This window comes from Notolepis coatsorum (genome assembly GCF_963971535.1).
Source record: "Notolepis coatsorum genome assembly, chromosome: 16".
In the NCBI taxonomy this organism is placed as follows: domain Eukaryota; kingdom Metazoa; phylum Chordata; class Actinopteri; order Aulopiformes; family Paralepididae; genus Notolepis; species Notolepis coatsorum.
In genome coordinates this window covers 105702248-105729909 of record NC_140180.1, presented here as the reverse complement: position 1 = coordinate 105729909, position 27662 = coordinate 105702248, and the positions used below count along the sequence as shown (strand labels likewise).

General features: G+C 47.9%; 1 pseudogene across 1 annotated transcript in view; it reads left to right on the top strand.

Annotated features, from left to right (window-relative positions):
* Window positions 1-27662, top strand: part of LOC311242769 (cytidine monophosphate-N-acetylneuraminic acid hydroxylase-like) — an 80067-nt pseudogene that overhangs the window by 33748 nt on the left and 18657 nt on the right. The window contains exons 7-10 of the transcript in view: window positions 3874-3955; window positions 11198-11334; window positions 12687-12822; window positions 25374-25517. The product of the transcript in view is annotated as a cytidine monophosphate-N-acetylneuraminic acid hydroxylase-like (transcript). The remainder of the gene's footprint in view (window positions 1-3873; window positions 3956-11197; window positions 11335-12686; window positions 12823-25373; window positions 25518-27662) is intronic.

Here is a 27662-nt window from a genome sequence, read left to right as displayed (position 1 = left end):
AGTGTTGTGTGATTCTCTGGCCCTGGCTGCTTTCTTTACCTCCCTCCATTTCTTCCTCCTTGCCCTTTTCTCTCTCTCACCAACTTCATTGATACCAGTCTTTATGCCCTTCTCTCTGTCCCTTCTCCATTTTTCTCTCTCTTTATGAAGGTATTGCTGTCTTCTCTCTGGGTCAGCATCACAGCATGCTCTGTAACGCCGCTGTGATTCAGCTGCACTTAGTGGGGATGCCATTCCTAAACAAATGCATGCATTTCCTTTAGATAATATACCTATATCATACAGTATACATAATAATATACAATATAATATACATATCAGTGTTTCCCCCAGTATGTTATTTTGCAGCAGCACCTGGATCCAATGATTTGCACCTGCTGCTTATCAGTGTAAGGCAACCAGGGGCAAATAAATATTAGTTATAAACTAGTTATAACAAATAAATATAAAAGAATGCTGCTGTTGCATATAGGGAAAACACTGCATACATGGCAACAAAACTTGTTATAAGTCAACATTACTAGATATATGTCCACCCTGTTAGGTTGGTGTCCACCCTGTTAGTTGAATAAGGCTAACAGGGTGGACAATAACAGGGTGGACATATTGAGCTAAAGTTAGCCTTTAGTCTGCCTGTGTTAGCATAATGGCTAGCATGACTTTCAATTCTTGATGAGGAATCTATAATTCTTCACAAACACTTTTTTCAATTATTACATTTGATTGATCTCCTCAATACTTAGGCCTAACAGGATGGACAGTTATTTTCAAACATATCAAACTCACTTAATAGAAACATCAAAATAGGATAGTAAAAGAGGTAGAAAAACAGACATCTTACCACATTTGATTTTCCCTCCACTGTTGTGATGTCACCTCATGAGACTGATGTCATTGAGAAATGTGTTTTCTTCTTAAAGGGACAGTAAACACAGCTCCACAGAGTGGACAGTGATGCCGGGGACGGACATAAATCCTTTTTCTTTTTTATAATATTTGTTTTATTTATTTATTTATTTTTAAAACAGCATTTGATAAAATGGAGTTTGACCAAGACAATTTTATAATCATGATATATTTAGAAATGTATATGTTTTTATTAGTTATTCTTTAGATTGAAGTTGAATGAACAGCACTGGGGACATGGCATAATACCACAATTCGCCATAATACCTCTTTTAATCAAAGCTTTTACAATTTATAAAACAGCAACTTAGAAGCCCATATCATTATTCATGATGAATTGACTATACTATACATGAAAAACCAAATGGAATTAGTTTTTGTCCAAATCTAGACAAAATACAAAAAAATTTGTACTGGGGGCGTAATAGGCACCGCATAAAAAAATTTACTCTGCCTTTAAGATCCTTCGGGTGACAGTAGGTTATATCATGTAATACAATTTTACTTACTCAGACGCATTACCTAAACATAAATTCATCTTGTTTGTCAAACTCTCACCCCGAAGTTGTTGAAATAGTCCAAGTCATTATTTTACCTCAAAGTCACGTTCGATCAGGTCAGGCTCCAGGAGGTCATTACAACTTCACCAAGCTGAAAGAGAAACCAAAACTGGAGGCAAACAATGCAAGAGGAAATAAACTGGTGAAAATGTACTTTTCTAAACATTTCTAAATTCTGAATTTATTTTGTAAATGTTTAAACATGAGCCCAGCTCTCCGCATTGCTATCAGCTTGGCTGGTGGTTCATACTAACACAATTGGCAGTGTTAGGGGTGGGAAAGCTGATGGGTGGGGATCGGACGTTGTGGACAGCGACTCCTACAGGTCGGTTGGTGCGCCTGCGCAGCAGAATCAGGAAGCGACGGGGGCGGCGTGTCCCTCCCACGCAGACTCCCGCCGCTAAGAGATCGCGCTGTGCAGGTGAAAAGATGCGACGGCTGCTTCCTCGAGTACCGGAGGGGACACGTGATGTAAGGCTTCGTCCACATTGCAGCCGGCTTGTGGGAGGCATGGCCTAACAGCGTTCGAGACAGGGGAGGGTAGAATTGGACGATATGAAATTGGGATGGGAGAAACATTTTAAATGGGAGAAAAAAGTAGATAAAAAAAAAAGTAAATGTTTAAAAATGATTTAGGGAACAACAATATAACGTAGTCTATTTGGGTGAAACAGTCTCAGTCTGTTTGATTGGTTAATTTGATTGGTGCGAGAAAGCTTTTTTTTTTTTTTATACAATCTTTTTATTTTTCATTTTCTTTGACGACCGATGGGCTTAGTCTAATTAGTGGCTAGAGGACCGGGGAATGTAAACAAACATGTGGGTTTTCTGACAGCTATATCTATACTTTATAGTGTTGCTATGCTATCTGTCCATTCTCATTGTCAATTGAGTGCATAAACCGTCCCTTCAGAATGGCTTAAATAAAAAATAAATCCATCGGTAGGTTGTCATTTTATAGCGCCGTGAATATAAGCTTTATCGCAGATTTCGTATCATCTATTTTTTGGAAAGCTAGTTATAGAGCTAAAGGCTACTAACGTTATATTCAACGGCATTTCCGTTGTATATATGCTAATGAAATAACACAAACTGCTTATGATCCGGACTATCCCAGAGCATCTATGATGAAAGGGGGGCGACGGGGGACGTCGATTAGTATTATTGATTACCAATACAGTGTCCGTGTAAGTAGCCACATTCACAGATCGATTGCTTGAGCTCCGATCCGGCTATAAATTAGGTGATAAATGTCTTACCGTCAGCCCGTGTGATACCCGGCAGCATTTTCCTGTTATCGATCGGCATCTGGTAGATCGATATGTCCATTGGTTGATGATAAATCCCCTTATTCCATGGTGAAATCTCCGCTTCGAAACATGATACACGGTGCATGCTGTTGGTTTGTGATCAGAGTAATATGATACTCCGTTGGAGGGTAAAAAAAAAATATTCCATTCGCCCACAATGATACTGCAGTGGAGCGATGTCGCCCCTAAAGGCCCTCCCATAGTCGAGCAGACTGTACACAGAGCAGACTCCGCGGAGGTCCACTGGACTCTTTGAGCCTTCATAGTCGAGCGGACCTCCGCGGACCAATTTCCTACATGTCACGCGGCAGTTTACACAATTGTCCCCACGCTGTTCAACTTCTGTCATGTCGTCGTCATCCGATGTCAAAATAAAGAGTATGTTATCTCCGTTTCCAATATTTCGAAATAAAACTGGCAATTTTACACACTTCATTTAGAAAAGCCATTCAAACATCTCTCTTGGCACGGGGCGAGTGGTCAGAGTAAAATGCAGATCGGCGTCACATTAAATGCAGTTCGATGTCAACCAAAACGCAGAGCAGCGTTTTGTGTGACACCAAGTCAGCGGCGCGGATGTCCGCGCGTCAGAAAATAGTAGCTTCGCACCTGTGGGTCTGCTGTCCGCTGAGATCAAAGCTCAAAGAGCCGCGCGGACCTCTGCGGAGTCTGCTCTGTGTACAGTCTGCTCGACTATGGGAGGGCCTTAAGAGGATCTGGCCAGTATTGCATGTTGCCGATTCCACAGAGGCAGGTAGATCTGCAGAGTCGATCAGGGATCTTGATCCGGTTATTAATATGGAATAAAACAATAACAACTTGCCACAGCTATATACGTGCCTCTGGTCCACAACGCATGGCACCGAAACACGTATATATACGTGGCTGGTCCTTAAAGTGTAAAAACATCAACATCAACAATAATAATAATAATACTACTGACAAGACAATAAGGAATAATAAATACAGGTTCAAACTTAACTAATAAATACAAAATACCAAATTCCAAATACAAAATATTGGTGCGAGAAATCATTTTGTGTGCATCCATCTGCCTCAAGGCTTGTCTAATGGTACCTTGTTTTTCTCTAAATCAGATTGACGAGCATCTGAGGTTCATGATCCTGATGGATGATGTGCATCCTGAAATGGATACTTGCATCATTGTTGATTATAAAGGTGAATGTTTTTTCTTCATATGATAAGAGTTCAGGGTTTGTCCCTTGTGAAAATGTATCATGGTAGTTTGATGGTCATTTCAGTTTTAACCATGGTACTGGCCATTGTATAAATCATTTACCATGGTATTTCCATAATCTCTTGGTCACTACCATCATTGTAATCACCAACATAACTTTTTGGGGAAATACCACAATACTTATGTAGGGGTGTGACATTCCTATTGTCTACCAGCGGTACAGTATGCTTCCGCGCTTATCAGCAAGGAGGGTAATGGAGGGTAATGGCAAGGAGGGTAATGATGTGACCAAGTTTTAACTCAAGTTTTGTTTTATTTGTCCCATATAAGGTACATGTAGCCTACATTACAGTGAAATGCTTGGTTCTGTATGAGCCCCCTAAGATTGTGCTTCAAACAGTAAAAGAATTTCACTTCTCACGCTGCATGCGTCAAACATTGGAGTAGTTACAATTTGGCCGTATTTCCATACATTTAGTCCCGAACACTCCACCAACGCAATCTGAGCATGCAATATTACCCCCATCTCCTCTCTACATTCAGTAGCTTTGCTTATCACAAGGGAAATACTGATGAAACCCATCTAACATAAATCAGAGTGCCAGAGCGAAAGTCAATGCACATTACTATTCTAAAACTGAATCAAACCATAAACAAGGTGGCCTGTTGGGATGTTAGATCCTAATGTGAAAAACTGTGATTTGATATGTCTGCACTTTATGTGCTCATTTTATGCCTGTCTTGTTTCTGTTGTGAAGCACTTTGAGCTGCAGTTTCTGTATGAAAGGTGCTATACAAATAAAGTTTAGTATTATTATTACTATACTCAATCTCATTCTCTTAGTCCAGTTGCCACACTTTGCTACACTGAATCTTCTACATTACTGCCACTTGTGTATCAGTAACCTCATTACAGCATAAATTGGAGCCGCTATGTGGCGCTATGCACATGAGAACATTCGATTTCCCCTCTACACATTGTAGCAGAAGAGGATATGACTTAAATGGTGGTGAGCCATGATGAAGATCAAGGCTAATATATTGGAGGCTAAATCACCAGTAAGCCACCCAATAGGAGATGGGCGTTATGCACATGCGTTAGGCACATGCTCAGATTGGGCTGGTGGAGTGTTTGGGGACCTGCGTGTGTGTTATACCCCAATCACTTGACGCAGTATGACGGAGAGAGTGACATATCCTGCATCTACCCTCCTCGATGAACATCAGATATTTGTCAGCCTATATAGGCTACCGTCTACTGCCATAGTCTGAACGCCGCATCATTGATTGATTGATTGAAAATTGTATTAACAGATTGCAGAATGGGTACAATACAGTACAGCTCAATACACACAATTGTTAAGGGGATGCAGAGAAAGACTTTCGTCTTGTTTACATCAAGGTCCCCCATTTTCAATTCATCATAACATACATGACATACAGGTAGACAGTACTGTTGCATCTAGACATTTATGACATACCAGATCGCTAGGTTATGACTATAACCAAGTTCTGTTAGTTAGAGGTGACGCTTGGCATCACACTGCACTATCTCGCGTACGTGCACGCGTACTGAATAAATTCCACAAATGTACCTCTAATACCAGTATTAGTCTGACCACACCCCTCATCAGCTTACCTTCATAAGCAGGTGTGTGGTCACCTGCTCTCCTCCTTCCCAAGCTTTCACCACAAGGTGAGGTCAAGGGCTGCAGCGGCCGTCTGATGCCAAGCGTCACCTCTAACTAACAGAACTTGCTTATAGTCATAACCTAGCGTTCTGTGCCGTTAGAGGCTCTGCTTGGCATCACACTGCACAATGGGAGGCCAAGCGGAGCCGCTGGCTGACAAATACACCCCGCTGACAGCCCCCCAAAACCATCAGAACAGGGAGGGCCGAGCCCCCCCGACCCCCCCTAATGGAGGGTATCCCCCCTATTAGGGGCTTCACGGGAAGGCGACGGACCCGACCGTGCGAAGAGGCACTCAAGCAACTCAACGCACAGGGTGAGCAGACCGTGGCTTGACCCCACGACTACACACACGCACAACCCGCATGCCACCCGGGAACAAACGGAGGAACAACCTCGTTACCGCCCCCAGAATCACGGGGTCAAGGGCAAACCCAACCCCGTGGCAAGGCCGTAGCAGCGTAGCGCGAAGGAAGACCCAGACCCACCAAAAGGACTGGACTCCCTGGAATGGGGGCCCGGAGAAGTCCATGATGCCAGCATCAAGACCCCACCAGGTGGGCACGTAGTGCCCCGCCCCCCACATCGCCAGCGTATTCGGACAAAGGCCCCCCAGTTACTGCACCTGGTAATCCCAGGCGGTATCCCAACCAAGTACTAACCAGGCCAGAACCTGCTTAGCTACCAAGATCGGACGAGATCGGGCGTGTTCAGGTCGGTATGGCCGTAAGCCGAGCGGGCCCCGTCCCCCCAATAGTACACCGCCTGGCACACTGACCCTGCAGAACAGGCAGTCAGCATGGCCGTAAGCACACAAAAAAAAAAAGAAGTTAACCAACGGAAGCAGGCAGCGCACCGGGGAAAAACCAGGCAACAGGCTGTTAACCCTAGCCTGGAGACTGCGGACGAGACAGGCGCCAGAGGGGACAGCTGAACACAGCTGCCCCGGCGGAAGGGGCGTATGCTGGCGTTGTTGCATGACCAAGCCTCCATTTAAAAACCCCCACCCAGAGGGGTCGAGGCAGAGAAGGCTGACATGATTGGCAGACGTCATGAACGTGCAGGGGCACCCTCAACCGGTGAACCCGGGAGTTGACACTGCTCCAACACACCAGGGAATCAACCACCTCGGTGTTACCCAATGCGGTGGTTGTTCCTATAACCCCTCAAGAAAAAACTCCAAAACACACCTACGGGTATACACCGGCTATACCGCAGTACAAGTGTTTCAGTTTTCAAAAAAGGGTTAACCCAGGCCTACGGGTCGCAAACATCACTTCGGACCGGGCCTGGCGGTACGGGAAGCACAGGGTCACCAGAGGAGGTCAAAAAACCACCCCCACAGGCCCCTCTTCGCCATGCGTGAGAGAGGAGCGAAAAATAATAGAGAACCAGCCCCTAAGCACACCGTACTTGGTATTCCCAGGCGGTCTCCCAACCAAGTACTAACCAGGACCAACCTGTGTAGCGGCCGAGATCCGACGAGATCGAGCGTGTACAGAATGGCATGGCTGTAAGCCATTACGACAGTGCTGAGTAAAAACATACCCAACCAGGGTCTCCATAGCGCTTAACCCTGTGACACCCAGACCGACCTGGCATTTTTCCCCCTGAAAAAAGCCCAAGTCCCTCAGGGTACCAGAACAGCAGATCTGCATCCCCGGCGGACAACGGGTTCAACTGACCTGGACCAGCGTGACCAGAACCAGTCCCGTGCCCTAACCACGCCGACATGCCTACTCCAGGAGAAGGGCAGATATGCGTGTCGATCTTAACATGAAAAGAAGGCGCCACCCAGACGTTCGGGCGAACCGCGCCTGGTGGCCCACCCCAAGGGCGTGAGACCCCTCCACATATGTTCAGATCCATTCCGTCATCATCCCCCAGACATGAACGAGAATCCGTCGACAACCCACCCAGGTCATGGGATGTGGTCGTCGGAAGAGGAAAAACCCCCATCTCAGTTGCTTTATAAAAACGCTGTTTCAACCACAAGCAACCAAGGCGTGCCAGTCAATCGCCTGTTTACAGCGAGCTAGCACTATACGTGCGTCGGGACACACCCCCATCAATGAACAGGCTATTTAGACCTGTCATTGAATCCCCAAGGCGCCCAGGGGAACGACAAGAGGGGTGTGACACTCCCTAACTCCAACACTTCTGGAATAGAAAAGAAGGAAGCATCAACAGTATGTATCCCAGTCTACACAGCCGGGGTAAAAAATGTTCACATTTTTACATCCCACCACCCTCCCATAGGAAGGAGACGGGGATCCCCAGAGAGACTTCCCACGCGAGCTGTACAGATTGAAAAGAATATATTGCACCTTGAGCCATGTAAAAAAACTGGTTTTAGGGCTCTCCGGGGAAGAGGCACTGAACCCATACACACTCAATAAACGAATTGAATCGAATACACACACAATAGAAAAGGACCCTTCTAGAGGGTCCACTCACTTTGACAATCTGAGGAGGAAGGCTCTGTACTCTGATGGAGGCTTCCTCACATGGAAGAAGGAGTCCGAACTCACAGAAGGCCTGAATAGGCGCTAGTTGAGGAGGAGCCCTGACCACCCCCCCTGAAAACAGATCCATCACATGGACCTGAACAGCACACGGAAATCCTACCAACAGAGACGCGCACGGTGACGTACTCTATGGCGGGGGAATTCCTGCGGTGCACACGCCCAATATACCAGGCCGTGGGACCAGGAACTCCCCCCCCGCCCCCCCCCCCCCCCCCCCCGTAACGTGCCGAACCGCCACGTGACGGGAACCTTGAAGGACAGGGGGTGTACCCCTGACCGACAGAAACAATGGGGAGAGGAAAGGTTACCAGTTCACCCCTTTACGACCCCACACCCATGATACGATGTAATGACAAAAAGAGAATATGACACAGTCATAGTCAACTCTATGAAGCGTTTTACAGCTCCACACAGCGCATGAGCTAACCTGCTATCTGATTTTTACTAAGGAAAAACACAGAATAGAGAGGGCTCTAAGAGCCCCGGTCCAACATACACATGTGCTTCTGTGGCCAGTCCAACCCAGTTGTAGGTCACATGACACACACAACCCATCATCACCTACAAAAAATGGCAAAAACACTCAACAGAGGAACGCCGTTTTTTTCACAATGAGAGAATACATCATTCTCGATTAGTATCGGCCACAGGCCTTGCTAAGCACACATGACAGCAACCAAACCATTTTCTTTTTTTAGGAAAATAAGTCTCTCCAGCAGATTTAGCACAACCTCAGCAATCAAGCTAAGAGTTACATCGCATCCCTACCACACAAAAGACACAAATAGTGCACAAACATGTCTGATAGGAGGATGAAAAAGTCCCCAGGGAACCGGGGGGGAAAACACAATCCTCCTATTTTACCCTCAATACGGCCAGTTAAAACAGGAAAACCTGTTAATATGTGAACACACTGTTCATTGTCATCACAGTCTGAGAAAGAACATTCTTTTACTCACTTGTCACCAAGCATAGCTTCATAGGTTAGTTACCTTAGTTGTGAGTACACGGTACATATAAACACCATGATGTTTCTCACACAACAACCAGATCATTACATCCCGATTTGCACGGAGAAGCTAACTGCCAGTGACAAAAACAGCTCACACATAACCCGCAACGTATCCTAAATGCATTGTAGCAACACACGTTTTGGGAAAAACACCGTTATTCACAATACATTTAGCAAAGTAAAACCAGAAGACGTGTTATGAGGTCTGGTCAACCCCGTTCCTACCCGGAACGCAGATCAGCGAAGTGCAGTCACAGACACCGTAGGAACACAGCCGCTCCTGTGTTGTCCGAACTGGGCAGCGTCACCGCCCCAACCCGCACTACAGTCCCCTGTTGATGCAACCTTGCCGTCCTGGCTCAGGGCAGGGTCGACGAAACATCCCCTGTCAAGGATGACGTCGTGGTCAAGAGTGTAAAACATGTTAAAATCAAAGCACGTTCAACAGAATAGCATCAAGCTAACGGCCGCTCCAACCGTTCGGGTGCTACTGCTTCCGCTCGCGAGACGCCGAGCTAACGACGCACGCGATCAGAAGCGAGCTCACGGCGGCGCGCGAGAAGCAAAGCTACCCCGCGCCAGGCCATGGCCTATAGCAGCAAGCTAACGTTACCTAGCGACCACGACATGCTAGCCCCGCAGCTAACAGCTGACTGGCTAATAGTAGGCCCAACCTAAGCAGGCCATGCAGCGATCCAGCAGGCTAACGCAGCAGTTAACAGCCGACTGGCTAACCGCAAGCTATGAACATGTAAACAATGACATAACACTCACCCAGACAGGCCGCCGTTCTGAACCTCTCCTCACTTTTTAAGAGAAAAGAGAAAACAAGATGTCAACACCGCTTCACAACGGTGATTTTACCACACCCGACGGAATCAGCACAATACCAACTGGCCTGTGTAGCTGACTTTGAACATGAATCTGCCGCTACCGCACATTCATGCACATATCCCCTCGTGAAGGAATACTCTCATTTGGATATGAAAGATGGGGCCTTAACACGGTGACAGAGAGAATCCACTCGTCCAAAACACACAGGGATCACCAGTGTCAATGGTCGCGGCCCACTAGTTAAAACTATAATGGTCTTCAGACCAAGGTCTCCTGTCGCCTAGGTGGCTGAACAAAGGACCCTAGCCTGGGGCCGGTTTCCATAAACATTGTCAAGTAGCCCCCATAGCACTAACAGACAAGTGGAGCCTGCCAGCAAACACTACTCACCCAACCTGGAACGCACCGCTTCTCACAACAGCGGCATGTCCGACAGTTCAGCTGTGGCCTGACAGGTTTCACCCCAACAAACACAGCAAGGAACTGCAGTTGAGAAGCATGCAGCGGCGTGCTCCCAATACGAAAAACCGGTGGAGGGTTTTTAGAATGATCATCATCTTCTAGACACTCCAGTACGAAGACAATATCGCCGTATTTTCTCGAAAAATAGTGAGAGAGAAAATAAAGATATGATGTCAACGTATCCTTGTTTCCCAAAGCTGTTCCTAATCCAATTTCTTCCATCATGGTGTCAAGTGTGGGGATCTACCGAGGCACTTATTCCTTGTGGTGAAAGCGAGAAGGAGGAGAGCAGGTGACCACACACCTGCTTATGAAGGTAAGCTGATGAGGGGTGTGGTCAGACTAATACTGGTATTAGAGGTACATTTGTGGAATTTATTCAGTACGCGTGCACGTACGCGAGATAGTGCAATGTGATGCCAAGCAGAGCCTCTAACGGCACAGAACTACAAATATACAGTACTGTTTATGTGTACAAAAGGAGTCTAAAAAGAGAGTATATACATTTGAGGGGAAAGAAACTGTACATTGGAGGAGGCTGGGTAGGTGGGGGGGGGGGGGGGGGGGGGGGTTGGGTAGGTGGGGTGGGAAACTGTACATTGGAGGTGGTTGGGTGGGTGGAGTGCAGGCTAGTACTCGTTGAGCTACACAAGACCACAAGTCCATTTACACTTCCTCTCTTACTACCGTCAACAGGTCACATGATTCTGAACACCGTGGACTGCACAAGGCCCAATGGGGGAGGCTGCCCCACAACGTGGACCTGATGATGAGTGACTTTGCGGGGGGGGCTTCAGGGTTCCCCATGACTTTCCAAGGGGGGAAATACACAGGTGATAGTTTCGAGGTCAAAGATCAATATTGTCCCACAGAGGGCAATAGACAAGGTTCCCTTTTTCCCGTGTCTATGACGAAAATGAACAGTGTTTTTCCTTTCCTGTTTGCCAGTAATTTTGTCTTTGATTAAAAAGCCAAATTTGGAGCGGCTGGGTAGCGCAGTGGAGAATGCACTCGCAGAGACTCTGGGATCGAATCCAGCTGTCAGCGGTACCTCCGGCATGGTCAGTCGTCCCTACTAACACAATTGGCAGTGTTAGCAGGTGGGAAGCCGGTGGGGTATGTGTCCTGGTCGCGTCTATTCTTATCCTAACTCATGTTTGCTTCCACTTTCGCGTTTTGCGCTCTGATTGGCCACTGACGTACACTAGTTCAAAACGAGACTCGATTCAAATGTATTGTCAACCTCTATTAATCCCCATGGGGAAATTCAAGTGTCATAGCAGCATCGGGGGATAGATAGGATAGGTAGTTATAATAATAGAACATAGAACAAAGTGCGAGTAGTAATGATAATAGTGAAAACAGTAGTAGTAGTGAACAGTAGTAAGTAGTAGAACAGGAGTCTGTGCAGTGTTTATTATTAAGAGTCAGATAGTCAGTTCTCAAGTTCACCAGCCGTTAGCTCTCGAGGCGATTTGTGGTGTCGTGGGGGGATAAGTCTATAGCTGAATTTGCTCCACATCTTGGCTAGCTCCTCATGGAGGGGGTGGGAGGGGTTTTCCAATATAGCATCCAGCTTTTTCCTCGTCCTCCTCTTAGCCACCATCTGTGAATACTGGGGACAAACAGGGATGGGGGTGATGTCATTTCAGATTTAGATTCAGATTCAGATTCAGATTATTTTATTGTCACAGCTTTTTAAAATGTACATACATTCAGAAAGGCATGAGATGCTTGTTTTTCCCAGCTCCTCAATCATAGTAGATTTATAGACAACAATATACAACGATCTATACAAACTATACGGTAAAGAAACAGTGGATAAATTAAAAAGATTCCACAGTGTAAATAACAGCAGTGTGTGTAATAAGTGCGCTTGTTGTGTGGTGTGTAAGTCACTTAATTAACCCTTTCACTACCGCACTACCAAACTGTTAAGTTAAGTCAAGTCAAGAGTCAAGAGATTTATTTGTCACGGCATACAAGTATACAATGAAATGCGGGTGGTCTTGCCCGCAACGATGTGCAATAACATATAATACTTTCACTGTGACAATACACAGAAGGTTAACCCTTTCACTGCCACACAACATCAGGTTAACCCTTTCATTCATTAAGGTGATTTTGTCATTTGCAATGTTTGCAAGATTGCTCTCAATAATTGGCACGTTTGACCCACTTTTAGAGGCCTGGAAAGCAGAGTTCATCAAGAATGAAAGGAAGAAGCTGCTGAACTACAAGGCTCAGCTGGTGAAATCCTTGCAGCCCAGGATCTACTGCCCGTTCGCAGGATACTTTGTCGAGGCACATCCAGCAGACAGGTATATAAATAATAATAATACATTTAATTTATAAAGTGCTTTTCAAGAACCCAAAGACGCAAAACAAAGGAAACAGAAACAAAGAACCACAGGGAATAAGCAACAGTATGAATACACAGGGCATACAACCACGGGTAACAAGTAACAGATACAGAGTCCAGTGGGGTAACAGTCAGGGAAGTAAGGGGAACCGAGGGGAGGGTGGGGCAGGAGAGGGAGAGAAAGTAGGGAAGGGGAAGGGGAGGTGGTAGGTTGGAGGAGGGTGGTTATGGGTAGGGAAGGTTGTATGCTTGGGAGAACAGGTAGGTTTTGAGTCGGGATTTAAAGGTGGAGAGTGAGGGAGAGTCTCGGACAGTCTGAGGGAGGGTGTTCCAAAGTCTGGGTGCAGCTCGTGAAAAAGCCCGGTCACCAAAACTTTAAAGTTTGGATGACGGGACAGTGAGGGAAGCAGTGGAAGAGGACCGATATGTCTCATATCGAGTGGCAGGGCCAAACCTGTATAATTCTTAAAAAGTAAAGTATAGGTAAAAATGATCATACTCAAAAGGAAATATTTTTTTATGTTATATGTCATGGTCAAATTCCAAGTTTCACACTTCTTCCCCCCCGTTTCAAACCATTAACACGTTGGGTGCCGTTAGCGTAGAACTAAGTTTCTGTCGCCCAACCGTTGAGTGCCAGCTACGTCACAGAAACGTAGATCTACGTTTTCTCACGGTATTTCTTTTAATCGCAATTGAAATTCATAATTCAGCGGGGCACCTTGTGCATACTGTTCTGAGTGTGTCTGAGCTGGCAGACGGTCTTATACCACCCTATAACGCCTTCTGCCATTATTGCACCCCGTTAGAAACAGGTTTGTTTCTTTTCTCTACCGAGCTGCGGCGTGCGGGCGGGTCCTAAACACTCCGGCAAAACACACGCTTGTAGGGATGGTTTGGACTACTGACCGCGCCCGCCCGTTGAAGTGCAATGCCCAACAACGTCGGAGACAGGATCGCTGTGGATAACTGGAATGGCGATCATAAATTGGATTCTTTTTTTTGCATTACATCAGAGACCAGGGCCCTCATGCATCAACGTGTTCTACGCACAGATCTGTGCGTAACCCGTGCGTACGATCATTTCTAAGCAAAGAGTGGGATTCATCAACTTCAACTTGAACTTGACTTCGTGCTTACATCTACGCACATTTCGGACCTGGCGTACCTCGCGCCCAGTGGTAGAATATATTATTACAACAAGGAAATGAGCTTCTGTGCATAATAACACTGGATGTTCTATGAACCGTAGTTCATTATAGTTCATTGTAAAATAGCAACAGTAGTGTAATTATGGTCAAAACCCTATAAATAGCATTTGGAATAATAGATCTTTCTCTCAGAATGAATGCAGCATGTCATATATGTTACGATGAATTGAAAATGGGGGACCCTGATGTAAACAAGACGAAAGTCTTTCTCTGGTCTGCATCCCCTTAACAATTGTATGTATTGAGCTGTACTGTACTGTACCCATTCTGCAATCTGTTAATAAAGTTCTCATTCATTCATTCATTCATGGTTTATATAGCGTTATCGGAATATACGGGGTGTAGGCTACTGACTGACTGCGCTCCGCGTAGCTTGATTGATTGATTGATTGAAAAGTTTATTAACAGATTGCAGAATGGGTACAGTACAGTACAGCTCAGTACATACAATTGTTAATTGGGGATGCAGACCAACTTTCGTCCTGTTTACATCAGGGTCCCCCATTTTCAATTCATCATAAATCATAAAGCTCAACTCGTTATTATTTTGCGCACAGACCGCCGAAACACGGGAACGTTTTGATTATATTTAAAAGGCTTTACGTTAAACGAAACAAGTGGAATTTCGAAGCTGTAAGCAGAATAAGTCATATGAATATAGTGTTCTTCCCCCTTTTTACTGTACAAGAAAGAATAGAAAACGCATTGCAATGACACCATGCAGATAGTGGACAGACTATATGATGGAATTCAAGTTCATGTATTGAAAGGCAGGATACATCATACATGCAGTGAGATTCATTGTTCTTGTATATGCTCTCGTATTATATTGTTTATATAGGCTACCCAATACTGACATCAAAATAGATTGTAGTAGTATGCCTCTAGAAATCATGCAGCAGGTAGAAAATTGACGGGAGATCCATCGCGATTTGGAATAGAATTGAGGAGAACTTTAATCCGTGGGTATTAATCAAACAACACGGGAAAAGGCAGTCATATTCCAGCGCGGTCTTTATTAGCCGACAACAAAATAGATGCCTCTAAAAATCATATAGCCAATCGAACACAACTAATAAAGGCATTCATATTGTACAGCACGGTTATAATGACACACAACACAACCAACGCCAAACAGTGGTCAACGAACGGTCTTTATTAGTATTTTGAGCTGTCCAGGCAGAATTGCAGCAATGGTCTTAGGGAGCCGTTGATATCTGACATCACCGTTTACAAATCCGCCTTTTATTTATCCACCTCCGTTACGAGGACCTCCACCTCGGTGTCTGTGTAGTTTCTCTTTTTCGTTCGCTTTGCCATCCTCCAACATTCCACGCACAGGGATTCCCTCATGGTATTTGAAGGGGAGGGCCTGACCATATTTGGTTGGTCGGGGCGGTTTTGGTATGCAAATACGTGAAAGCGTGCACGAGCTGCGGCGCAGGGCCAAGGTGGGATTCATCATGACAGGTGTGCGTAGAGCCTGCTTACGCACGTGTGATGAATGCCGACTTCCCTGTGCGTGCGCTAGTTCTAAATTCCGTGCTTACGTGTGGAAGTAGGTCAAGGTCAAAGTCCACGTTGATGAATGAGGGCCCAGGTACGGACACTATATGAAAGCTTGTGTTTGTGAGGTTTCTGTCCTTGCTTTCTCACTCGTTCTGTTCCTTTAACCACCCTCGCTTTGTTTTCATTCATTTTTTCTGTCAAGTATTTCAATTCCCTCGTTCACACGTTTCTCCCCGTTGACGTCATCTGAGACGTCGCTGATTGGTTCTCTCACTTCCCCACGCTTGTCAATCACATTCCCCAGCTGTCACTGCTTTTCAATCAATCGATCCCTCATTATTTATACCCCGTTTTCCCCACCCTAAGTTGTTGGATCGTCTTGATTTGTCGCTGGATGTTTTTCCCCGTTGCTGCTGTTTCACTGTGCTGTTCTCCAGGAATTCCTAGAAGCCTTCGCTTGGATACCTGCTCCGTGGCGCGCGCTCGCCTCCTCTGTTGTTCCTGTTCCTTTTACGCAGCTCGTCTGGGTGAGTTTTTCTAGATTGACTGTCTTGACCTATTTCCGATTTTCGTGTGTAACCTTTACACTGAAGTCTACCACCTTTTTGTCAAACAGTCACTCACCCAGCCATTATCGATTTTGCTCTTTCCTTTATGGAATAATATTTTTGGGATCTTCCACCTCCCTCTGTGTGTTTGCTCACGCCGAAGATATTATTTCACATTTGGACAGTGTTTGGATTTTTGCTCACTGTGTGTTTACACGAAGATATTATTTCACATTTGGACAGTGTTTGGATTTTTGCTCACTGTGTGTTTACATGAAGATATTCACTTGGGCTGTTTTTGGAATCTTGCACATCACTGTGTTGTTAACACGAAGAATATTACACCCTGTCCTCCTGCTCGTTTCAAGTCTGCTCTGTCACTGACTCGTTCCCTCTCTCCCTCTCTCGGTCTTGCACAACATCTGTGAGATCCGCCGTGAGAATTCTGCAGAGCGGTACAGAGGTCTGCTCCTGCTTCCCAAGACTACCCTTCCGGGAGAAGCTGCAGAGCAGCAGAACTTTGCCCCTTGTTCATTGTACCTGTTCTTGTTGACCTGCTTTCCCTGTTTCACTTATTCTTATTACCAAATAAACAAGCCCTCGTATTTGGCAACTCTGAATCCTACTCTCTTGTGTCGTTAGCGTTTGGGGTCGGTGTCAAACCATAACATTACGATCCAACCACTATGACGACCCCAGCCGACACAGAGGGGGTCAGAACCGCACTTGCAATTCAAGTCGAGTTGACCAGGGATCACGGTCTCCAACTAGAGCGGGCTGCGGCTGCGGTGCAGAACCTCAGGGACCAGGTCCTGCCTATGCAGGGTTCAATGGCCGCTATGGCGGGACAACAGTCCGAGATTCTCGCCCAGCTTAACTCGCTGGGCGACGCCGTTAATACTTTTCATCTCTCACACCCTTCAGGAACATTCCCCGCAGCCCCAGCAGATCTCGCACCTCGGGAACCCCTTCTCTCCGTCCCACGGCTGTTCGACGGTAATCCCGAGGAGTGTGCCACATTCATCATGCAATGTGAGTTGGTTTTCCGTCATCAACCAAGCCGTTTTTCTGCTCATGGGTCCCGAGTGGCTTATATAACCAACCTACTTTCAGGCCATGCTGCCCAGTGGGTCACTTCCTCCTGGGCAATGGAAGCAGATTTTTTGTTCTCCTACCCAGACTTCGTGGCGGAGCTCCGCAGAGTGTTCCACCATCCAGCCCGAGGTCTGGACCCTGGAGCCCGGTTGGGGACCTTCCGACAAGGGAGCAGCAGGGTGACGGACTATGTCATGGAGTTTCGACTGGCGGCGGTGGAGAGTGGATGGAACGAACCTGCTCTTCGCCTAACCTTCATAAGGGGGCTCAGTGACGCAGTCCGGGACCAGCTCGCTACCAGGGAGGTGCCCGACTCCCTCGAGGAGCTGTTTAGCCTTGTCATCCGTATTGACGGACGCCTCCTGGAGAGAAGGCGCGAGAGGACCCGACTGTCACCTCCTGAAGCACCCCGGACTCCTGGACGCCCCGTCCCCAACACTACTGATGGTAACAGGCTTCCCCGTCCGGTGCGCGAGGAGGAACCCATGCAGCTGGGACGCTCTCATCTGAGCCAGGCGGAGCGTCAGGCAAGGCTCAGGTCCGGTCTCTGCCTCTACTGCGGAGGTGCGGGACACCGTATCGCCGACTGCCCTACCCGGCCAAAAGATCGGGCTCACCAAGACCCCGGGAGATCCTGGTGAGCCGTTTTTCCCATTCCCAGCGCCGCGCACCACCTGACCATCTGATGAGCGTCACCCTGGCCTGGGGGGACCAACGTGCCACGGTGGAGGCCCTCATCGACTCTGGGGCAGACGAGAACTTCCTCGACTTCGAGTTTGCCACCCAAGCCAACATACCTCTTGAGGCCCTTGTGAGGCCCTTGGAGATCTTTTCGTTGGACCAACACCGCCTGGCCGACATCTCTCAACGGACCGGCCCAGTCTTGCTGACCATTGCTGGGAACCACGTAGAGAGGATCCAGTTCCTCATTACCCAATCCCCCCTTGTCCCGGTGGTCCTGGGTAGGCCCTGGCTCGCGCTGCACGAGCCCCACATCGCCTGGTCCTCCGGTACCATCAGGGGCTGGAGCTCCTCCTGTCACGCCTGCTGTCTACAGGCGGCGTCTTGTCCCCCGCCCCGGAGACCGGCTGGTGAGTTGCCCCCGGATCCCTCGTCCATTCCTCCCGAGTACCACGACCTCATGGAGGTATTCAGTAAGACCAGGGCTCAGTCCCTTCCACCTCACCGCCCCTATGACTGCGCCATCGACCTCCGCCAAGGGGCTCCCCTTCCCGGCAGCCGCCTCTACAGTCTGACTGTCCCGGAGAAGAAGGCTATGGATCTCTACATCTCTGAGTCATTGGAAGCAGGACTCATTCGGCCTTCCTCCTCCCCGGTGGCGGCCGGGTTCTTCTTTGTTGGTAAGAAGGATGGGGACCTGCGACCCTGCATCGACTATCGTCAGCTCAACAAGATCACCATCAAGAACAAATACCCCCTACCTCTCATGAGCTCCACCTTCGAGCCACTGACCCAGGCCTCGTTCTTCACCAAGCTGGATCTCCGAAGTGCCTATCATCTTGTCCGTATCCGTGAGGGCGATGAATGGAAGACCGCCTTCAAGACCCCCAGGGGCCACTATGAGTACCTTGTGATGCCGTTCGGCCTCACCAACGCCCCGGCGGTATTCCAGGCACTCATGAACGATGTCCTCCGTGACATGCTGGAGGTGTTCGTGGTGGTGTACCTGGACGACATTCTTATCTTTTCCAGGACCCTCGAGGAACACATCCTGCATGTCCGCCGGGTGCTGGAGCGCCTCCTCCACAATCGGCTCTTCGTCAAGGCGGAAAAGTGCCGTTTCCACTCCAACTCCGTCGACTACCTGGGCTTCATCGTGGAGAAGGGCTTGACCCGAGCGGATCCTCGCAAGATCCAGGCTGTGGAGGATTGGCCGGAACCCACCACTCGGAAGGAGTTACAGAGTTTCCTCGGGTTCGCAAACTTCTACCGAAGGTTCATCCGGAACTACAGCCAAGTGGCGGAGCCTCTTACCAAGCTGACCTCCCCCGCTCTGCCGTTCGACTGGTCCCCAGCGGCATGCGCTGCGTTCCGCTCCCTCAAGAGAAGGTTCACTTCCGCTCCTATCCTGCTCCACCCTGACCCCAAGAGACAGTTCATCGTGGAGGTGGACGCCTCGGATTCTGGCCTGGGCGCTGTCCTATCCCAGCGTTCTCCTTCCGACCAGAAGGTACATCCTTGCGCCTTCTACTCGCGTCGCTTCCTCCCCGCCGAGAGGAACTACGACACCGACAATCGGGAGCTACTGGCGGTCGTGGCTGCTCTGGAGGAGTGGCGTCATTGGCTAGAGGGTGCCGAGGAGCCTTTTACCATCTGGACGGACCACAAGAACCTAACGTTCATCCGCGCTTCCAGGCGCCTCAACGGTCGGCAGGCGAGATGGGCCAGTTTCCTCAGTCGGTTCGACTTCTCGCTGACCTTCCGCCCCGGTTCCCGCAACACGAAGGCCGACTCCCTGTCCCGGATGCACTCCAAGGGGGCTCCACCCTCTGAGGACCCATCTCCCATCATCCCGGAGGCCCGAGTGGTTGGAGCCATCACCTTGGGCATCGAGGGTGTGGTGAGGCGTGCCCTACGCTTCCAACGTGCTCCAAGCAACGTCCCTAGGAGCCGTCTCTTCGTCCCTGACTCTGTCCGGTCCCAGGTACTGCTGTGGGGCCATACCAGCCGGTTCGCCTGCCACCCAGGCGTCCATCGCACGTTCTCCTTCCTGGCTCGTCGTTTCTGGTGGCCCACCATGCGGAACGACGTCAAGGAGTTCGTATTGGCCTGCGCGGTCTGTGCCCGCAGCAAGGCCTCTCACCAGGCACCCTCCGGGCTCTTGCAGCCACTTCCCGTTCCAAGCCGTCCGTGGTCACATGTGGCGCTCGACTTCGTCACTGGTCTACCCTCCTCCCAGGGGAACACCTGCCTTCTGACCGTGGTGGATCGATTCAGCAAGGGGGTCCACCTCGTGGCCCTCTCCAAGCTTCCCTCAGCAGCCGAGACGGCGGACCTCCTGACGCACCACGTGTTCCGCCTTCACGGTTTTCCCCAGGACATCGTCTCTGACCGGGGGCCCCAGTTCACCTCCCAGGTATGGCGGGCTTTCTGCAAGGGATTGGGGGCAACGGTCAGTCTCTCCTCTGGCTACCATCCCCAGACAAACGGGCAGACGGAGAGGATGAACCAGAGCGTGGAGTCTGCTCTTCGGTGTGTGGCAGCCGAGAGGCCGGCATCCTGGAGCCGTTTCCTTCCCTGGGTTGAATACTCGATCAACTCAATGGTCAGTTCCGCCACCGGCCTCTCCCCTTTTGAGGCCTCCCTGGGCTACCAGCCCCCTCTTTTTCCCGCACTGGAGACGGAAGTGGCAGTTCCCTCCGTGCAGGTCCACCTCGACCGCTGCCGTCGCGTTTGGGAGATCACCAGGACCGCGCTGCTCCGGACATCTGAGCGCGCCTGTCGTGGTGCCGACCGGCGCCGGGTTCCCGCGCCGACTTACCGCCCTGGGCAGAGGGTGTGGCTCTCCGCGAAGGACCTCCCGCTACGGTCCTCGGCCAAGAAGCTCAACCCTCGCTTCGTCGGTCCTTTCGAGGTCCTGAAGGTACTCAGTCCGGCGGCCCTGCGCCTGAAGCTTCCTGCATCCATGCACATCCACCCCGTGTTCCATGTCTCCCGGGTTAAGCCCGTCTCCCTCAGTCCCCTTATGCCTCCAGCTCCTGATCCACCGCCTCCTGAGCTAGTGGATGGTCACCCCCAGTGGCAGGTCCGCCGGTTGATGGGCGTTCGTCGGCGGGGCCGGGGGTTCCAATACCTGGTGGACTGGGAGGGTTACGGCCCTGAGGAGCGTAGCTGGGTCTCCCGGCAGCTCATCGTGGATCCCGGCTTGATCACCGACTTCCATCGGGCCCATCCTGACGAGCCGGGTCGGCCTGGTCGCCGGGTGGCTCCCGTGGAGGGGGGGGTACTGTGAGGTTTCTGTCCTTGCTTTCTCACTCGTTCTGTTCCTTTAACCACCCTCGCTTTGTTTTCATTCATTTTTTCTGTCAAGTATTTCAATTCCCTCGTTCACACGTTTCTCCCCGTTGACGTCATCTGAGACGTCGCTGATTGGTTCTCTCACTTCCCCACGCTTGTCAATCACATTCCCCAGCTGTCACTGCTTTTCAATCAATCGATCCCTCATTATTTATACCCCGTTTTCCCCACCCTAAGTTGTTGGATCGTCTTGATTTGTCGCTGGATGTTTTTCCCCGTTGCTGCTGTTTCACTGTGCTGTTCTCCAGGAATTCCTAGAAGCCTTCGCTTGGATACCTGCTCCGTGGCGCGCGCTCGCCTCCTCTGTTGTTCCTGTTCCTTTTACGCAGCTCGTCTGGGTGAGTTTTTCTAGATTGACTGTCTTGACCTATTTCCGATTTTCGTGTGTAACCTTTACACTGAAGTCTACCACCTTTTTGTCAAACAGTCACTCACCCAGCCATTATCGATTTTGCTCTTTCCTTTATGGAATAATATTTTTGGGATCTTCCACCTCCCTCTGTGTGTTTGCTCACGCCGAAGATATTATTTCACATTTGGACAGTGTTTGGATTTTTGCTCACTGTGTGTTTACACGAAGATATTATTTCACATTTGGACAGTGTTTGGATTTTTGCTCACTGTGTGTTTACATGAAGATATTCACTTGGGCTGTTTTTGGAATCTTGCACATCACTGTGTTGTTAACACGAAGAATATTACACCCTGTCCTCCTGCTCGTTTCAAGTCTGCTCTGTCACTGACTCGTTCCCTCTCTCCCTCTCTCGGTCTTGCACAACATCTGTGAGATCCGCCGTGAGAATTCTGCAGAGCGGTACAGAGGTCTGCTCCTGCTTCCCAAGACTACCCTTCCGGGAGAAGCTGCAGAGCAGCAGAACTTTGCCCCTTGTTCATTGTACCTGTTCTTGTTGACCTGCTTTCCCTGTTTCACTTATTCTTATTACCAAATAAACAAGCCCTCGTATTTGGCAACTCTGAATCCTACTCTCTTGTGTCGTTAGCGTTTGGGGTCGGTGTCAAACCATAACAGTGTTGATCTGATATTTATTTCTACCGCGATTGAAGCTATCTGTGTTTTATGTGTGTGGCTGTTTTCCGTTGGGTGCAGGGGGGGCGGGGGGGGGGAGCGCCGCGCTCCAGGGCACATTTCATGTATTCACGAGGAAGGATAATAATGATAATCTAGCATTGATTTCAGGAAGATCCGATAATCAGGCGGAAAATGACAACGTGTTTATTGAATTACACAAAAACGCTGTTTTCGCGTCTTTTCCCTGGAATTACTCAGAAGCAACCAAACTATATTCATATTCAAAACGGTATAAAATAGAAATGTACGGATGAAAAAATTATCTGTTTTTTGCACGTTGACTGGAAGCAACTCACTGAGACTCGACGGCGTTATTAGACCCATAAATAAATTAGATATACTATAAAATATAGGTTTAGCTCTACAAACTACATCTACATTTACATGGGGTTAATGGGCGGCAAGGCCAGGTCACTTCCCGGAAGGGGCGTGGCACTCAATGTGTTAAGTGGTGTCTGTTGTTACTGTTGTCTATTGTATTGTTTTGTGGTGGTTATTGTACTGTTTTGTGGTTGTCTTGTATTGTATAGGTTGCATTGTTTGAAATATATATATATTTTTTTAAATAAACATTAATTTCATCAACAGTGTGAGATGTTGCCACTCCTAGGGAAACAACGGGACCCTCCTTCTTATAGTAGTAGTGTGGCATAGCTCAACCTATCATACCAAATTGATAATGATAATGTGTTGATAGATATATTGGAAACAAACTGGATATTGGGGCGTTACTAGCACCCTGGTGGCCATGGCAGGCATTTTTCTAAATGGCCACCAGCGCTTGGTCAAACTTTCTTATCCCATTGGATTTGCATGCAATAACGGACATAATCCAGATCCCACTAACCCTGAAAAACTAATAAAATACTCGCTCACCATTCTAAGGACATTTACAAAATAAGTGGTAATTTCATTATATTAATATCAGTAGCAGGCAGTAGCGTTGCGCAATATGTCGGGGCCCCCCCGCAGAGCAGACCATGGGGCCCCGCCCACTCCCCTAAATCAATAATAAAGTGAGAAAATTTTGCGCGCTCCGTGCGAGGACCATCCCATGATAGCTCACCCTCCGCTGCCTCTGACACTACTTGCCGTTTCAGTAAATCCTCGTAATTACAATGACCCATAATCTCGTGCCATGTCTGAATATCGTGACTGCCCGTCCCACTACACACATCATTATTATCATCACACTGGACATCGCGGCCACTTAAACCATGTACTAAAAAAATTACGGATTAGATTCCAGTTCCAATATAACCTGTAGGCTACTCGTACTGGTTATGGCGAATAAAACGTCATATTCGTCTAACCTGTCTCTGCGGCTGTAGCGTGGCTGGGGGCCTGGCTGTGTCTGCCTGGACTCGACGCAGAGCTCAGCTGACCGGGGGGTTGATAGCGGTGGACGCGGCCGGCCTGGGTGGGGAGCTTACTGCCGAGTGACGATGCATCTTCACTTCAGTAACGTTAGAGTCAGTCTACCTTTGCTGCCTGCTGGAACAATGATGTTCTTTTTCGTAGCTTTGCCGTCTCCTGTTCGGCTTTCGCTCTCATCTTGTTTTTCCAGCACCGCTTCATTTTTACCGGCGCTTCCCGCTGTGTTTTGAACAATCAGAGAGCGTCAGTCAGTGCCAATCAGAGAGCGTCTCCGAGAAATGCGGCTTGGTTTGGTAATCACGCCCCTCGGGGCCCCGCCCTCTGCGTGAGATGCATCCAGCTGCAGCCCCGCAGAACCATACTGGGCTCATCACACTGTCTGCGCCCTGTTCCCGCGCGTTACGAAATCTAAGAGGATAGTCTACAGTGGGGGCGGGGCCCCCTAAGCTCCGGGGCCCCCCCGCAATGCGGGGGATGCGGGGGCCTCCGTTACGCCACTGGTAGCAGGTTGTTATTTGCTGCAACTGGTATGCTGTATGAGGTATAAGCTGGCCCCAAGCTTTAACTGCAAAAGTAATAAAAAAAAAAAAAAAAAAAAAAAAAAAAACACTGGTGTTGTCACAGTGGCGCTTAGGGACACCCCTGCCTTGTTCATGTTGCTGCTATTTCCATCTGGACACACACGTGCTATGTCGCCCACCTCTTTCCCAGTCTGTTTATAATAACCGTGACACAGATACAGAAGATGCGCCTTTAGGGTTTGACGAATGGTGGAGAGGAGAGCTGCCCTCAATTCCAGTAAGCTACTGGGCAACAGTCATGGCATTGGAGCTGTGTGTATTGGTCTATGAGAGATCCCTGCGGCAGTCCTCCCATCAGCATGTACCTCGATGCTCTGACAGAACACTCCCCAGGTTCTTGGCTCTGGACCATACCAACTATGCCCGCTGGATCCCAGTTCGTCTTTGTGATGATATGACTGAACAAGCAACAAGACACCCAGATGTTGCCAGAGAATTTAATGTTGGCAATTTCACCATTCAGAAGACCAATCGGGTCTTCTCGGGCAATCCCCATTGATCAAGCACATAATGCTTGCATCAAGAGTGATTGAGGGGTGTTAGATCTTACAGGCAACCCTAGTGCTCTCCGGCAGTGGATGGTAGCTGGCCCTGATGTTGCAGCGCTGATTGAAGACTTTAAAGATGCTCACCAGCTCATGGGAAGACAAGATGGGGTGCTCCACCATGATCAGACAGCAAGTGTGCAGGAAGCATTTAGAAAAGATTGTTTTTTAAAAACAAACATGGATTATTGTAATGTGAGTCCAAGATGTGATACTGAGCTACTTTTTTGGCATATGCATAAAATATAGCCAACGCTATCCACAAACACACGTGAAGAAAACCCTAACCCTAACCCATTTGACCAGTTCTTTGACTAAGGTGCCTTGAGGTTAAATATGAACCAAATTTGGTGCTTTTATCACAAATTGAAAAATAGGTTAGCTATGCCGCACCACTATAGTAACGTAGCGCAGATGTGGAATGGTTCTCAAAGGAACATTTAAAAGCATGTATATGTCTGTGTGTGTATATATGTGTGCGTGTCTGTGTTTATGTGCGTGTTTGTGCACCCACAGCTACATTAAGGACACAAACACAAAGAACAGTGCAGAGGCACTCAACGCTCTCATCAACAAGGTCGCACCTGGCATTAGAACATGGACACCCAGGCCAGGCGCCGTGCTGGACCTGGCCCTCGCCCTGAGACATCCACCCATCAGGTGACAGTGGCTTTTACAGTGTGTGTGTGCTTGCATGTGTGTATGCGTTTTGGAACACTTCAGATATGATGCACTTATATATACTGTAGTGTACACACAACTTGAGATGTGTTTTTCATGGTATGGAAACTTTAGATTGACATGAGTCACATAGTTAAATCGTTAAATAAGCTGAAAGAGTTGTTGTGAACCCAGACCCCTTCAGTAACAGTAGCAGCAGAAGCAAACCTAAAAGGTTATTACAAACATTATTACATACCATAGAAAACATTAGGGTAACATAGGCATTATCCACCCCCTTCTTATGACGTATATGTTGTAACCCTGCACAAGACATCAACTGTTGGTTGTGGTTTTACATTTGTATGAGGGGTGGAAGTAACCAAAATTGTAAAATGAATGTGTAACCGATTAAAATGCAATCAAATCAAATAGTCACTTGATGAATTAGCAAATAATTCAATTAATTCAGAACCAAACTGAATAAAACATCATCAATAAAATGAAATAACAATCAAACATCATTTAAATAAACTAGACTGGTTTTATCTAATCACCTTGAAATTCAATTCAGTGCACCGCAATTCCATTCGCCACCACTTTCGCCACCACTTTCATCAAATCGAGAACACTTTCATTGTTGAACGGTTCGTTAACAGTTTGTGCTCCATGTGTCAATCAAATTACCCCGCCCACTATGACGGGTGGAACTTGGAAGTAACAAAAATATATGAAAGTGGTGGCGAATGGAATTGCGGTGTACTGAATTGAATTTCAAGGTGATTAGATAAAACCAGTCTAGTTTATTTAAAGGATGTGTTTGATTGTTGTTTCATTTTATTGATAATGTTTTATTCAGTTTGGTTCTGAATTAATTAAATTATTTGCTAATTCATCAAGTGACTATTTGATTTGATTGCATTTTAATCGGTTACACATTAATTTATTCGTTACACATTAATTTATACATTTTTGTTACTTCCACCCCTCATACATTTGGGCCTGATAAAAGACAGCCTGATACACGTTCCCACTTCTAAAGTCTAAACCTTTTGATGCAAATTATCTTTAGGTCCGTCCACCACATCTACCACTCAATAGCAAAAATAAATATTATGCTGGCACCTAACCAACTAATTAGGCTACAAACAAAAGGGTGAACCAACACACACACACACACACACACACACACACACACACACACACACACACACACACACACACACACACACACACACACACACACACACACACACACACACACACACACACACACACACAATAATGGCGCTTTTCCACTGCATGGTACTGACTCGAGTCGACTCTACTCTACTCTGCCTTTTCGGTTTTCCATTGCTGAAATTTGTGGACGGTACCTGGTACCTTTTTTAGTACCTGCTTTGTCGAGGTTCCAAGCGGGTCAAACGGGTACCAAAAAGTTACTACCAAGAACAAAGAGTTTAGTTTCACAAAAAGATATCTAATTTTGTTAGCTTATGTGCTAATGTGACTGGGATTTCCCATTATAACCGTTAGCATTGCGGCTAGCATACATTAGCTAATAGACCACCGATTGGGGTAGTCGGAAATCATGGGAGAGACAGCGGGGGAGAAAATTTATGAATGTGGATGAGAGCCTTGACATTAAGTGGTTGTAGCTATGGCTGTGGGGGTGCGGGAGACATAACCGAATATACTTTTATACGCCTGAGTCTCCTGAACACGGAGAGACCACGTCCATGCAAGTCAATCTGCACTTTCTTGGCTGAGCTATAGTAACTTTTTCACACCTACTCCCGAACTCTGCATGCGCAGATTGATAAACCTAGATCTCTGGACAATCCAGAGAGACTCCGTGGGCAATCGGCGCATGCAGAGTTCGGGAGTAGATGCGAAAAAGTGACTATAGCTCGGCCAAGAAAGTGCCGATCGACTTGGTCATTGGTCTCTTCGTGTTCAGGAGACTCGGACGTATAAAAGTCTATTGGATCATGTCTCCAGCACCCCCACAGCTGTAGCTACAACCACTTAATGTCAAGGCTCTCATCTAGCATAGCTAGCTTCAATATGTGTGTGTTGTGTGTGTGTCGCGGTGCCCTATGATGACCAGCTACACTGGGGGGGGGGGGGGGGGGGGGTACTACC